We start from the raw sequence: 14,583 nt of genomic DNA, 5'->3' as shown, positions 1-14,583 counted from the left end.
CTACAATGGTTGTTTTTTTTTATTTAAAGTATGAAATATTATCTACGGTAGTGAGATGGGCAGGTGATGGTCTAGTGGTCAAGAATGTGGCTTTGCGAGTGGAAGGTTACCAGTTCGAATCCCGCGGATGGCTAGTTTTTATTTGTTAGAAAAATTGTTTTTAGAGTAAAGTAATGAGCTTCCGCTCCAGTCTACGATACTTTTGGGGCGCTAATGACTTCTAATAGTGAGGCATCCCCCAAAAAAGGAAGTTGAATTTCTCTAAAATGCTATTTAGATTTCCCAAATTTTAAAACAGTAAAATAAATTAGTTTGCATACATAGCATATGATTTTTAATTGAGCTGTCAACTACTACAGAATTTTGCTTCGAAAATTTAAATGAAAGAAAATTAAAAGAAGAGTCTTCCAAATTAGTAAGTTTTTTATTTGAATAATTTCAATTAAACTTTTTCTAATTGAAGGCAGCAGTTGAGAGTCCAAATTTTAGAGCTATCTCTGAATTACTCTTAGAATTAAACCATAATATCTTGGGTTCTATTTTATTTCAAAACTACTTTTACCGTTCTGTTTTCTTTTAAAGTAAACACATTTTTAATAAAAACTTTTAAGAATCAAACTTTTGTAATTAACTACGTAAACATCAGTAAAAGATAGTGGCTTAAGCTTGTCTAACCAAATTTACTTAAATTATATGTTCATGGTTTGGTGTAATGTTAAAATAGAATTCACTCACCACCATAAAACCTGTTGCTCGCAGCAGCGTGCTTGCAATCAGTTTACGCTACTAGTTGCATTGCTTCTACTATTAGTTATTCAAAGATTTCACTGTTATTTACTATTCTAAAAGTTATAGACAGTTACATAACTTCTTTTAATTAACATGTTTGCTTTAATCATTCTAACTTGAAGTAAAGAAAGGTTAACCATTTCGTAAATAATGTTAATTAATTTTTACCACTTTCTTTTACTGATTTTTATTTTTTTTACTTTCTCTTACTTGTAATTACTCTTAGAGAAAATTATTATTTAAAATTGTAAAAGCACTGCTCAAATTTTGGTATTCCGTTTCATCAGCCGAAATTCTAAATATGGAAATGCATTTGAGGAACAGCAACCTTATACGACCTTTTAAACTAGAGTACTAAATAAGTGTTGTGTACAGTTCCATTACCTTAATGTTTTAAATGCCTTGAGTTTTTCTTTCTTAATCAATAGTACTTAGTGCTGTTTACTTAGGTGCCACGGTAGCCGAGCGAGTTAGAGGCGAGACCTGTAAAGCTAAAATATGTATTGGGGTACTGGGTTCGATTCCCGGTCTCCTAGGCCTTGGATTTTATTTAATGATTAATACAAGTAATGTATGTTTGCTAGTCGCTTTCGTCCACGACAACTAATTTGGTAGTTGGATGTAAAGCCCTGCCTGAAAAATAGGCAGTTTAGTCCTGTTTTCTCAACTAGCTTTACCTAAAATATATATTGAGGTACCTCTTTTTACTTTCAATTTAATGCTTGAATGAGTATATGAAAATTACTATGAGATTTAAAAAAATCTAAGAATACCAGGAATTTGATGAAAGTCACTATTTAAAAAAAAAATAAAGCGCCAAAAACACCAAGCAAAAAATAAAATGAAGACGGTGATATGAACTTGAAAAATATTCAGGCATAAACATTTCACGACACTACGCTTCAAAAAATAGCCTGCACACTTATTTGAATTCAATAAAATCTCCTTTCTTCAAAACCCGAGTGATTTCATGTTTTATCAAATGAATTATTTTATTTGCTTTGCCAAATTTATTTGTTTCGACGATTCTTAGTATTTTTGAAACGAAGTAATAATAGATTAGTTTAGGGCTAACTAAACCAGTCTCTGGAACTGAAATATTTGAAAATATAGTGTTTGATTCGCAGTGTTGGCGAAATAATATCTTTGATTTCATTTGAACATTTTTTTTATCATTAGAATTTATTTTATTATAGTGAATGAGAAGACTCCATTTATACATTACAAACATGTAGGTTAAAATGATTTTTTTCTATAATGAGCGTCTTCTGTAGACTACCACTTGTCTAATTGTAATAATAAATCTAACATTGTCTTTATTTATAAACGTAAACACACAAAAAACTTAAATTAATACTTGGTAAATGGTAATCATCCCAAGAGATAATGTAAACATTTCCAATGAAATTAGTAAAATACATTAGAAATAAGTAAAAAGTAACTTATCGTTTATCAACTTTCCAATTTACTTAAAATTTACATTTAAACACAAATGATCATATTTACGTAATGAAATAAATGTGATGAATAGCAAGAAGGAAATGAAAGTTTTTGTTTAACAATATAAATAAAATGAATAAACTAAATAGAACGAGACTAGCTTCTTTTAAAATATATTACAAAATTAGTATAGAATAGTTATCTTCATTGAGATATTTAATAAACTAACCAGTTAAAGGTAAGCACATTTGTTAAAATCATTTAGTTTCTGACCTTTGCTAACTTTGTACGTATTGATACAAAATGAAATATGGTAAATCACGATCTTGCTACCAAGTGGATTCGTCTTTACTACGTGCCCATTACTAAGTAGCATAATAATCAGCGAGTATAAATTCTTTTTCTTTTTCTAAATTGCGAGTTAGATAAATAATAGATTTTGGAAGTGCAACTGTACAGAAGGGCTTGTTTTTTTTTTTTTTAAATTTTGTTTTAATTTTCTAGAGCGTTCATTTAAATGTGGACATTATGTTAAACCTTTACTGGTATTTCAGAGAACAATGAGTTTAGCGCGTTTCCAGGAAAGTTGTGATGTTAAGCTGCTATTGACAGAGTTATTTTAGTATTAGTAACTAGCATAATATACGAGTAGTATAATAATATTCTCAATACTGTTTCAAGTTCCCAGAAAACTAAGGTAGGAAAAAGTTGAGTATTAGTAACTAGCATAATATAATAATATTCTCAATACTTTTTCAAATTCCCAGAAAACTAAGGTAGGAAAAAGTTGAGTATTAGTAACTAGCATAATATAATAATATTCTCAATACTTTTTCAAATTCCCAGAAAACTAAGGTAGGAAAAAGTTGAGTATTAGTAACTAGCATAATATAATAATATTCTCAATACTTTTTCAAATTCCCAGAAAACTAAGGTAGGAAAAAGTTGAGTATTAGTAACTAGCATAATATAATAATATTCTCAATACTTTTTCAAATTCCCAGAAAACTAAGGTAAGAAAAAGTTGAGTGAACAAAAATAACAGACCACGATATTTTGTTTTGTATATTCTTTATTGTTTAAATTTATTCCCTAAGTTCTTCAGGAACGTTACAAAAATTTGGATACCATTGCTGTATCCTCTCAATCAGATCGAATTTTCTAGGGTAACTGAGTCGAGAAGCATGCTGTGGAACAGGATAGAGTAATTTCAAACAAGCGTAATTGGCCAGGGCATATAGATGATAAGTTTTCGGCAAACTGTACGGTTTGGAAATGCATTTATATTTTTCCTTAGACTTTAACGGACTTTTTTCATTGATTCTTTCCTTGAATTATAATTATTGGAGTTATGCAAAAACCCGTCTTCGGCTGCTATCATATTTTCATTATAATCTAAATGTTTTTGTAGTCACAAATTCTTTCTGTAGATTTTGGGGGTAGATGGAAGTCTTAGGTTGTCAAATCTGGTGTTGCAATAATTTGTGCTTCAAAACCCTTAGTTTTCTTACTATCCTAACTCTCTTTTCCTGTTTTAACAAGCCTTAGCCGTTGCCAGCAGACTTCCAGCTATTTCTGTATAAATTATTGCTCTAAAGTTATGGTAGTTTGCTGTTGTGTTCTAGTGCATCAAGTTTTTTCAAGATAGGCATCAATTAGAGCACAAAAACTAGGCTATCAACCAATACGGTGCAGATAAGCCAGGAAATTGTGTCCAGTTACCATTGCCACAATTCTGGGAAGGTTGGCAGGAATTCTAGCCGCTAGTCTCATGCAGATCACTGCTTGCCCTTCAGCCATCAGTAGTAGTGTCTAATTTGGACCAATTTCTTTTTGTGCGTGCCTTTAATACCCGTTTTTGGCTGAATCGTATTCTGTAGACTCGGCGGTCTGTGCGCTCTCTTTCTAGACAAATTCCTCTGTCATCTTATTACCTTCATTCAAGCCAACTTCACGACCATCTTTAATCATTTTTAAGAATACGATCACGTTTAAATTCAGTTAATCATTTGCATCATTGCTGAAAATAAAGAAACATACACCTTTATAAACACAACAACTTTGAATGAAATTCCTCAGACCATTCAAAAAAACTTTATATAATCATGATATTATATTTTTATTAAAGAAATACCAAACATGTCTATTAAAATAAAAAAAAAAAGTATAAATGAAACTATTCGACACATCAACTTGACAATTGAATTACGTGATATTGCAATACCTGTACCTACATAATAAATAACAAGATTTAACTGACAGCAGCGCTAATTTTGTGCCGAAAACTTTTCACCTTGCCTTATAAAATGATGTGTAGCAGGCACCACGATAGCCGAGCGTTTAGAGGCGAGACCCGTAGAGCTAATATGTGTATTGTGTGTGTTATTGTGGGTTCGATTCCCGGCCTCTTGGTCTTGGATTTTTTATTTAATTGTAAATATTAGAACTTTGTAATAATGTATGTTAGCTATAGTCACCTTCGTCCTCTACACCTAATTACTAGTCAAACATAAAGCCCGCCTGTAAAAGCAGGCATTACTTTACTTTATAATTGACAGCACAGCTAATTTTATGACTAGAACGTTTCACCTTGCCTCATAAAATGATGTGTCGTTTATGCATAATATTAAATGACTCGCGATGATATTTAAACGTTAATATCCTGTAATTTATTTCTACTTACTAAGTAACAGACATTATCATTATATTTATACAACTTTCAACTTTATCACTTTTTGTAAGTAAGCTTGTAATATGCCGTTCTTATCATGCCGGTGAAAGTCAGGAACTTGTAATTCTGGAAATGATATAATTTACCTCACATTTACCTTTCATAATCAGTTAAAAAAAACTTAATACATTCTATTCCGGTTCTTAAGCGGAAGATCGTGAAAAAATTTCGAAATTATTCTGAATGAGAAAAAAAAACACTTGTAGTTGTTTAATTTTTGCTGATTTTGTGGCTGTAAACGAGAAGTATGCAAATCTGAACCGGGATTGGCTACCTCCGAACGCGAATTTCGTATGAGGGTTGTTCTTACCCGTAATTAGTTTATTTATTTACTTTAAATAAATAGTTTAGATGGTAATATGTTTTAGTATTTTGAAAAGAAAAGGTTGAAGTTGGAACTTCGTGAATTGTACTTCAAGAATGTCGTGTAAGATAGCGCTAGTTTTCTTTTTTTAAATTTTTTGGTTGGACAATTTCTTTCTTGTTTAGGGATACAAATACTGCGAGACCTTGTAGACGCATTTAAGGTTATCTTCCTTACCAATCAAACCAACGAGTCCACTACATGGGTAATAAAGAAATTTCATTGTTCAAAAGAAAATTTTGTCAATTTAAAATTGTATAATTGGAATAAAAGAAAGTTGAGGTAACTTTTTTTTTTTTTTCTTTTTGTGTCACTCCTGGTGAGGGGCCAATTTCTAAATGTCTCCATAACATCCCCACTGGGTGGTAGAACCGTAAATCCTAATAACCCAGTAATTATCTAGAAAAGATGGTGACTGTAGAAAATTAAAGCGATAGGGGGTATCCTATAGTCTATCAATTATTGTTAAGAATAAAAAAAACTCTCTTCTAATATTTCGAGAGGATCACGGATGAAAATTCTCTGATAACTGATTTCCTGTAAATACGGAAAATCTTTAGATATGAACGAGAAAGACTGCTACAAATAGCAGCCATATTCGGTAGATTCTAGGCTGAATACAAAATGAGATAGTTTACAAAGATATAACTTTTTTTGCAAATCATTACTTAACCTTTAACCTTTATTTATAATTAGTTAACCTTTAACCTTTATTTATAATTAGTTAACCTTTAACCTTTATTTATAATTAGTTAACCTTTAACCTTTATTTATAATTAGTTAACCTTTAACCTTTATTTATAATTAGTTAACCTTTAACCTTTATTTATAATTAGTTAACCTTTATTTAATTGTGATTACAATATATGAACATCTCGTAAACAAAAAATGTTAGTCTATTGAATCTTACACTGTTTTTTGTTTCGGTTTGTCTAGAACAGTCTTTCACATATTCTTTGTTCATCTATCTTTTCTGTGGTTAAAGGAACGTTACTGTTTTTACTATACTTCGATTTTTTTTCTGAAGTTAGACAGTGTATATAATCCGTAAATCCTTGCTTAATAGCCAGATTTGCAGTTACAATTTTAAGGCTTCACGGCCATATTTAATCCAAAATATACTTTTCACTTTTTTTGTTAATAGAAAAAAGGGTTTTCTACTCGACTTATTAGAACTTTTTTTTTTAAGGCCCAATTAAATCTGAGATCATGGTCGCCCGTTAGCCTTTATCAGTGCATTGCGTTATGAAAAAAAATAATATAATGAACAGGCAGTGGGCTTGAATCCGGATTCTCCGCATATGATTTACTAATCTCAATTTACTAATCATTGAGTTAATTAATATCTTCCCATGCTTTTGATTGTGTCTTTGTCTGAATTCAAATTATTGGCGAAATGATTTTTTTATTGACCGTATCTGTTCAAATCTAAGTTACAATCTATTAGTCTTTTATTATTATAATGCATCTTCAACTTTTTTTGGTTTATTTAATTTAAGGCGTGACAACATCTAGAGGTCATTGGTGCCTGGGGCCTCCAATGAACTGCCTCTTTACAGGCACTGATTCCATATTAGAGCTTCTAAGAAGAAACCCAATCTAAGGGAAGATTCGAAGCCAGAAAATTTTATAATTAAAAACCAAAAAAAATATATTTAAGTACTGGAAATAAAAACAAAATCTAGAACTAGATTTTTTGCATAAGTATTTTCCATAGCTTTTCCAAGAGTGTTAATGAGGCCATTAGTGAAAGGATGGGACAAAATTAAAGATAATTAGTCATTTCACTTTTAGTACAGTTACAACCCTTTTTGTTAATAACCTGCATTTTTAGTTCTTATTGTTATTATACTTTTTGGGAAGGCGAAAACCCAGGTGGCTAATTGTACTTAAATTCATTGTTGTGATTTTTTTTTTGTCGGGAAACTGCATTCATCTCGACAACTGTGACGCGTTGCAAAAAGAATTGGAATCTTTTTTATTTATTCAAAAAGGGTTAAAATATTCCAGTGTTTTACTCTTATACTTGCTTTTAAATAATGAGAAAAATGGTAGTTGATACGGTCACAGTTTTTTTACTCGTATTGTTAAGTATTTTCTGTATTTTAGGTGGAAAAACATCCACAATCACCGGAAAAATTGCAGGGATTTTTAAAATCTATTGATGAAAGATGCCTTGCAAAGAAGAAAATCTTGGAAATAAGAATTCGTTTTTGGTTGCCTCCAAGGATGTGAATAATTTTAGATTAATAGAGCTAGCTTCTAATTATTTAAGACTTAAATGGCTAGAATTTTCCTTTTTTTCTTGCAATCACTTTGTTGAAAATTGTTTTCAAGATATAGTAGAAAACAAAAAAGAAAAATCATTTTTAAGGTCACAGATATCATTCGTGCAATTGTCATGGAAACATGGAAGCCGTTTAAGTTTCTCAAAATCCTCAGCATTCTTGGTGTTACGATTGATAATTATAGTAACAGGTGATTATTCAACATCAACTATCTACCCAAAACCATGTATAGAATTTGAATCACAGAATTTAAAATCTCAACATTCCTTGAAATCAAATCTATTGAACAGACACACGCGATATTGTAGATAAAAACTTACGTATACGATAGTATTCCTTATATTACCTACGCACTGATTAAATTAATGTAATATGTTATACACATACTATAAGCGATAAGTACTGCTTGGTAATTAAAAAACTAGCTGCAGTCACGTATGTAGGTCTGTAGGAGTAATTATTCTTTACTATACTGAGCCAGTAAAATTATATAATGAATTAACCAGTAAATTGCAATTGTTACTTAATAGGTCGTTATCACATCGATGAATTCATTTAGGAGCCATGAATTGAATAGCTAATAATATGTTCTAATTTAATCACTTGTTTTTAACACTTATAAGTGCCAAGTTACAAGTTTGGAACTCGTCAGTTTTTAAATTTTATTTTACCTTTTAATTTATGTTTTATATTTTAATTTTAAGGCGCTATAGTGTCACTACCGGTTGACATACAGTGTTCTTTCGCTACAGAACTGTAGAATATCCTAGAAAGAGAAAATCTAATGACATGTTACTTACAAAAGCAAATAATTAAAATGACCTATAGAATACCTTTAATTGTTTTTTGCAGTAAGCGTTTAGAACCAAAAAAAGGGGTAGTTTTTGGACCCAAAATAAATTTCTTCTCTCATTTTTTGAAGTTATTAACGCTAAATCAAACTGGTTTGCGATTACCAAAGTTTGAAATAAGTTTAACCAAATATTATCTATTTTTTTGGCATTAAAGATAAGAAATTCATTTAATATTCAACGGTGACTAATAGCGTGTTTGTATTGTCCCAGAAACGTCTAAATATCAACTGTTTCTCTCAAATTTCTCTCTTCCAATAACCGGTGATATTATTTGACCGCCATTAAACTATTTATTATATAGATTTTTCAATTCCTCATTACAAGAACAATTCATTTTTAGAAACGCTTATTAAATAGATTTTTTAAAGAGAAGTTGACGAGTTATCCATTCTTCTGGTGCCCTGATATTGTTTTTATTTATGAAACCGTATCCTACGTCTTTTTTTTTTTTTTTTTTTTAATATGTAAGTAAGTTCATAGATCTTAACAAATAATTTTGCTTTAAAAGCAAAATGGAAAAATCTGCAGCAAATTTTTCATACGTAAACAAATTAAATCGTTAAAGCAGTTACTAATTTTTAGTATTTTGCTTAAGCTTTGTATGGTGAAGGGGCGAGTGTTGGTCTAGTGGTCAAGAGAGTGGCTTTGTGAGAGGGAGATCGCCAGTTCGAATCCCGTGGTGTATGATTACTTTTTATTTGTTAGAAATAATTGTTTATTGTAAAGTGTGAGCTTCCGTCCCCCGTCCACTGGGATTTATGGTTCTTGACCTTACTTTTCAAAGAAATCCATAGGAAAAAAAAAAGGGTTAGGACTCCCTGCTCTATCTATCAACAACAATAGGATTAACTCAGTGGACTGAACTCCTTCCTGAAGAACTTTGTTTTGAGTCCAACTGCATGTGCTTACATTTTCTTTTCCCAAGAGCTCTGTCCAGCTCACAGTCAGATAATGGGTTATATTGTCTATCATGAGAGAACACTACCGTTGGCTGACATTGCACTAAAAAAACAGCTCCGGATGCCCGTAACCCTAAGGTTAAAATTATAATCTTGTCTCGCCTTGATTTTTTGTTCTTTTAAAACGTATCGCACTCCTAAATTTTTAGATAATAGTTACACGGTGCACGTCCACTCGCTGGCGGCCGGTATTTTGTAGCTGCTTAATGAGTAAATTCATGTTACTGATAAAGAGGAGTGGACCAGCTGCTCTAAGAAAAAACGATAGGTTTAAGGCGATCATAGTGATGAGATCTTATGGGCTGCTGTCGAATTATTGTGTATCAAACTACTAGTACTCGTAGCATTTAACAAAACTGGGGCAGTTTTTTAACATCATCTCTTAAAACCATTAGAGATTTACAAAGACGTTTGATAAAAGTCTAACTCAAGAAAGCAAGAAATCAGACCTCAAAAACACCATCAAAAGAATGAATAATTGCCAACTTCTCTTTCTTCTAGAAAGAATAGTGACATGTGTTTAGAAGTGGATTTACAATCCCAAATCCTAAGGCAGATATTTTTACAGTTTTATCTTCATCAAATTCCAGGTAAATGCGAATTTAATGCAAACAACTAGAGAAGAGAATTTACTCGATAATTTACCCCAAGTTGTCCTGTAAACGAAGTTACGTTTTACCCAGAAAACATTCGACTACACATCTCCCCGTCAGACTAAAGAATATAAATTGAAAACAAAACAAACAAAAAAATGATGGTACAATGATTCCCACGCGGAGATCCCGGGTTCGAATCCCAGCTGCTGGCCCTTAGATTTTTTTTCTGTTCCTAGGAGCTTCTTACAGCTCCACTGTCCTGGTGATGGACAGTGTTGTCTGTAACGAGAGAAGACTGTCAGGAGGCCGGCAATGCACTAAAAAAAAGCTCCGGGCGCCAATAACCTTTGATATTGACGCGCCTTAAATCATTAAGAGAAGATGATTGTACAGAACTTCTTTTGTAAACACCCAAAAATTGAGTAAAAGATAATTAAAAAAGTGGAAGATTTATTTTCTTTTTAAAAAAGATTGGTACCTATGGTTTGACATTAGAACTATTGAAATCATATTTTGCGAAGCAAGGAGGATGATTTAAATCTAAATTCAGCTTACCTCGAATATTTTGTGTGGAGTTGTAAATGGAAGAAAACCAGCATGGAAATAACTATTAGAGTAATGTAAAACTACTAAGTTAAACCAAATGTAAACAATGGAACTGTATGTAAACAATTGAACTAGATAAAAAAAAAAAAATATTTATAACTAAAACGATCGGTTGCAGTCACAGTTACATGCGCTTGTCTGTGAGTAGACTGTGGGGCCCGTCAAAAGACTGGCTGAGTCCAGGAAAGAAGTGAACGTTACATCACTCCCCACCTGGCGTTACCTGCTGCTTCCTTCCGACTTTCTCAGCCGTTGTATCTTTGATACTTGTGGCTTGTCGCGTGGCTTTTTACGCACACTACTTACATCTTGTTTACACTGAAGTTTACCTAATACATGAATAAGTACTATTCCCCAAACTAATTCGATTAATTATTAGTTCCTTTTACTCGCTATTTAACTTTATCAGAGGTTTGTTTTGTTTTGTTTTCTTTTTCTCTATAGGTATTCAGCCATTTTCTCGCAAAATACTTTTCTCTATAATTCACTCAATTTGAGAAAAACTCGTGTGTTTGCTTATTATTTGAGATAATTTGTTTTGTTTTGTTTTCTTTTTCTCTATAGGTATTCAGCCATTTTCTCGCAAAATACTTTTCTCTATAATTCACTCAATTTGAGAAAAACTCGTGTGTTTGCTTATTATTTGAGATAATTTGTTTTGTTTTGTTTTCTTTTTCTCTATAGGTATTCAGCCATTTTCTCGCAAAATACTTTTCTCTATAATTCACTCAATTTGAGAAAAACTCGTGTGTTTGCTTATTATTTGAGATAATTTGTTTAGAACTTCTCATTTTTTCTTTTCTCTTGTTCTACTTGCTTAGGGCTATTACCACTGTTTCGTTAAATATGAAAAATTTACGCCACGCGACCACCGTAACATAGCACCCACTACTTAACAGCACCTTTTCAAAGATGTCTAGCATAAAACTCCTGGGCAAAGAGTGAAGCCGTGGGTTTTTTTTTTGTCTTCCCCGAAGAGCCAAACCCTTGAGCCATACTAGCCTCTCACACTAACCCAAAACGTCCAGTGCTATTTCATCTTCATCCTGACTTAGCATATACTTGGTTAATACAAAGTATGTGTGTCTTTAGTCTACAATGGCCTGTTATGAGGCGTATCCGAATGGCCGTCCGGTTTTTTAGTAGCAATGTGTAGCTGTTGATATCAATTTTTTGGCTGCTTCTGGACTTGGATTCCCTTTATCAAGGAGTCTACGACCTGTTTTGAACCAGTTCTTTGTTTCTTTTATATAATAGATGGAACTACAGAGACAACTGATTCGCTAACTACTAAAAACTTTAGTACCTCTTTTTTTTCGCCTGTTATCCATTAACGAGATTTGATTGCAGAGTTATCCATACCAGAAATGACAATGAAACACGTAATTAAGGTGCCTGAAATGCAGGGTAATTGCTCAGATTACCTTCATCGATACAAGCAGATGGGCTAATTTTCTATCAGAAGTCAGCAACGAAGATTTGGTTTAAAATTAAGCGAAATGTCCCAGTATGGGCCTAAAACCTGTGATGGAGTGTGATAGACAGAGAATTACTACGACCAGAAAGTGGCTCACTGACAGAACAGTCTAACAGTCCATCTGCGACCTGACGTACCTTCTCCGTAAGAACCGGAGGACGGTAGTAAAGGTGGAAATTGCTCTCCTAAGTTTTAACAACCTCCTTCGAGTTTCAGGAGAGAAAAAAAAACAAAGTATCCTGAATTAGGATATGAAATAAAGAGGCTGTGGGAAGTGGAGGCTACCGGGGCAGCCTATAGTACTTTCGGCCACTGGCGTTGTTCCTTTGGAACTAGGCAACAGTGCAGTAGCCCAGGGATTGGTCCAAATGTTTTCATCCATCTGCAAAAAAAACGGTGGACTTGAACACATGCTTTTCTTCAATTTTTTTTTTTATTTATCATCATCATTATTATTATTTTGTATTTAAGGCGCATCAAGATCTAAGGTGGCTGGCGCTCGGAGCTATTATGAGCGCACTGCCGGACTTCGGCCAGTGTATTTCCGTTACAGACAACACTGTCCAATCAGTGAGCTGTAAGAAGCTCCTAGGAAAAGAAAAACTAAACTGGTCAGCAGCTGGATTCGAACCTGTGATCTCGTTCGATCCCAGTATTCGCTAACCACTCAACCAATCATCTAATTCCTTACCTACATGCTTATTGTCCACAAATTTCTAGGTGTCCAATAATAATGTGCTTGACTCATAATCAGTGCATTTTTAATTCATTCCAGGATATCTGAGAATGGAAAATAAGTAATAATAATGTTGCATTTCTATCTGGGACCTACACAAAAAGAAGTAAAGGCTCTTCTGTATTAAACGCAGTTGTTAATTGTTATGACTTGTTATGCAATTGTGATATTAACTGTGTTATTTCTGGTGAATTCACAGTTTCAAAAAATTGGACATTAAAACAATGAGCAAAGGGTAGTCTCGTGTTTATTAACAGAAAAATATTGATTGTTCATAATAAAAGAACACCTTAAACAGAAAGCAAGCTCAAGTGTGGTGACTATCTGGTTACAGTTGAATAATTCATAAATATATGTAACAATTCTTTAACAGAGAAGGTGTAAACTCGCATAGCCGAAGCGAGGGAAAGAACTAAGTGAGATAAAACATGGGAAACGGGGCGTGATTTCTTCAAAGCGGGAAGCTACAACTTGTTCAGTCGCAAATACATAAAACTCACTCATACATCTGTACAAATTGAATTCCACAGCTATCACTTGTTACGACATAACATATATTCCCAGTGTATTGCTGGGCGCGTGCGTTCAGTCACATACACAACAAGAAGCAGAGCCAACTCTTTAGTTTCACTCTCCATTGCTGTGTCATGTCTAATTGTAATGTATGAATTCTATTTGTTTAATGTCCTTTGAGTGGACTCAGCTGAAATTTAAAGATCCTTCGCTTCAGAAACTAAGAATTTTTGCTATAAAATTAAGAAAGTGTGGTTTTAGATAGCATTTTCCTTCTAAATTGGTCTCGAATTAATTGTTTTAGATTTTTATTTCACTTATATAACTAAAAAACATTTTAGCATCTATACCATACTCAGTTTTACAAATATAAATGAAGTAAAATGTGAAATATTATTAAATCGAGACTAATTTATTTATATTAACAATAAAAATTAAGAGAATTACAAACCATCAGCTAGTTATCGTCGTTTCTAAATAAAACACTTAAACAGAAATTGTTACTCTTTAGATCAGGGGTTGGCAACCTTTATCTGGTCGGCGGGCCGTTTTCAAAATAAAATATTTTATGCACAGTCAGATGTTTTGTAATGTATTATGTAGCACAAATTAAAATAATAAAAAATAATTAAATTTTTAATAATAAAAATTAGTAACACTTTTATTGACATGCTATAATAACATCGGTGAACCAAAAAGTGACAATTCTTAAAGAAGGAATAATATTATCAAAATTAATACTACGAATATGTGACTTTTTATTAATAAAATAATAAAATTAATAATACAATCAATACATATATTTCATAATGTATCAAATAATAATAATATAATAAAAAAATACTACTTTTTACTTTACCATATAAAAGTTATATTGCTTGGTGGGCCGCGCGTTGCCGACCCATGTTTTAGATCAGAGGTCCCCAAACTACGGCCAGCGGGCCACATGCGGCTCCCTGAGGACATTTATCCGGCCCCCGCCGCACTTCCGGAAGGGGCATCTCTTTCACTAGGTGGTCAGTGAGAGGAGCACTATATGTGGCGGTGCCGCAAAGTGCTGCGTCGCTCATGTACAGTACTACGCGGGATGCACGCGTCACGGCTCCGAAAACAGTATAAAATCAAGCTGCAGAAATAGGAAGAAAGGCAAAGCACTATAACCAAAACCGGACATTGGACCATCTCATTAGCCAAAAGCAGGTCCATAATTCCCACAGAAATACTGGGCAA

The 14,583-nt window shown here is 32.8% G+C and overlaps 2 protein-coding genes across 2 annotated transcripts in view; one reads left to right on the top strand and one right to left on the bottom strand.

The window, feature by feature from the left end:
• Positions 1-10,794, bottom strand: part of LOC141461844 (glucose dehydrogenase [FAD, quinone]-like) — a 39,178-nt gene extending 28,384 nt beyond the window's left edge. Inside the window, exon 1 of the mRNA XM_074143234.1 lies at positions 10,577-10,794. The gene's annotated coding sequence lies outside the window, so the exon portion shown is untranslated. The remainder of the gene's footprint in view (positions 1-10,576) is intronic.
• Positions 1-14,583, top strand: part of Flo2 (flotillin-2) — a 166,015-nt gene that overhangs the window by 30,984 nt on the left and 120,448 nt on the right. The gene's annotated exons all lie outside the window — the stretch shown is intronic.

The sequence above is a fragment of the Rhodnius prolixus genome, unplaced genomic scaffold (assembly GCF_049639745.1).
Source record: "Rhodnius prolixus isolate KJV_2025 unplaced genomic scaffold, Rpr scaffold_12, whole genome shotgun sequence".
Classification (NCBI taxonomy): Eukaryota; Metazoa; Arthropoda; class Insecta; order Hemiptera; family Reduviidae; genus Rhodnius; species Rhodnius prolixus.
This window is presented reverse-complemented; position numbering and strand designations above follow the sequence as displayed.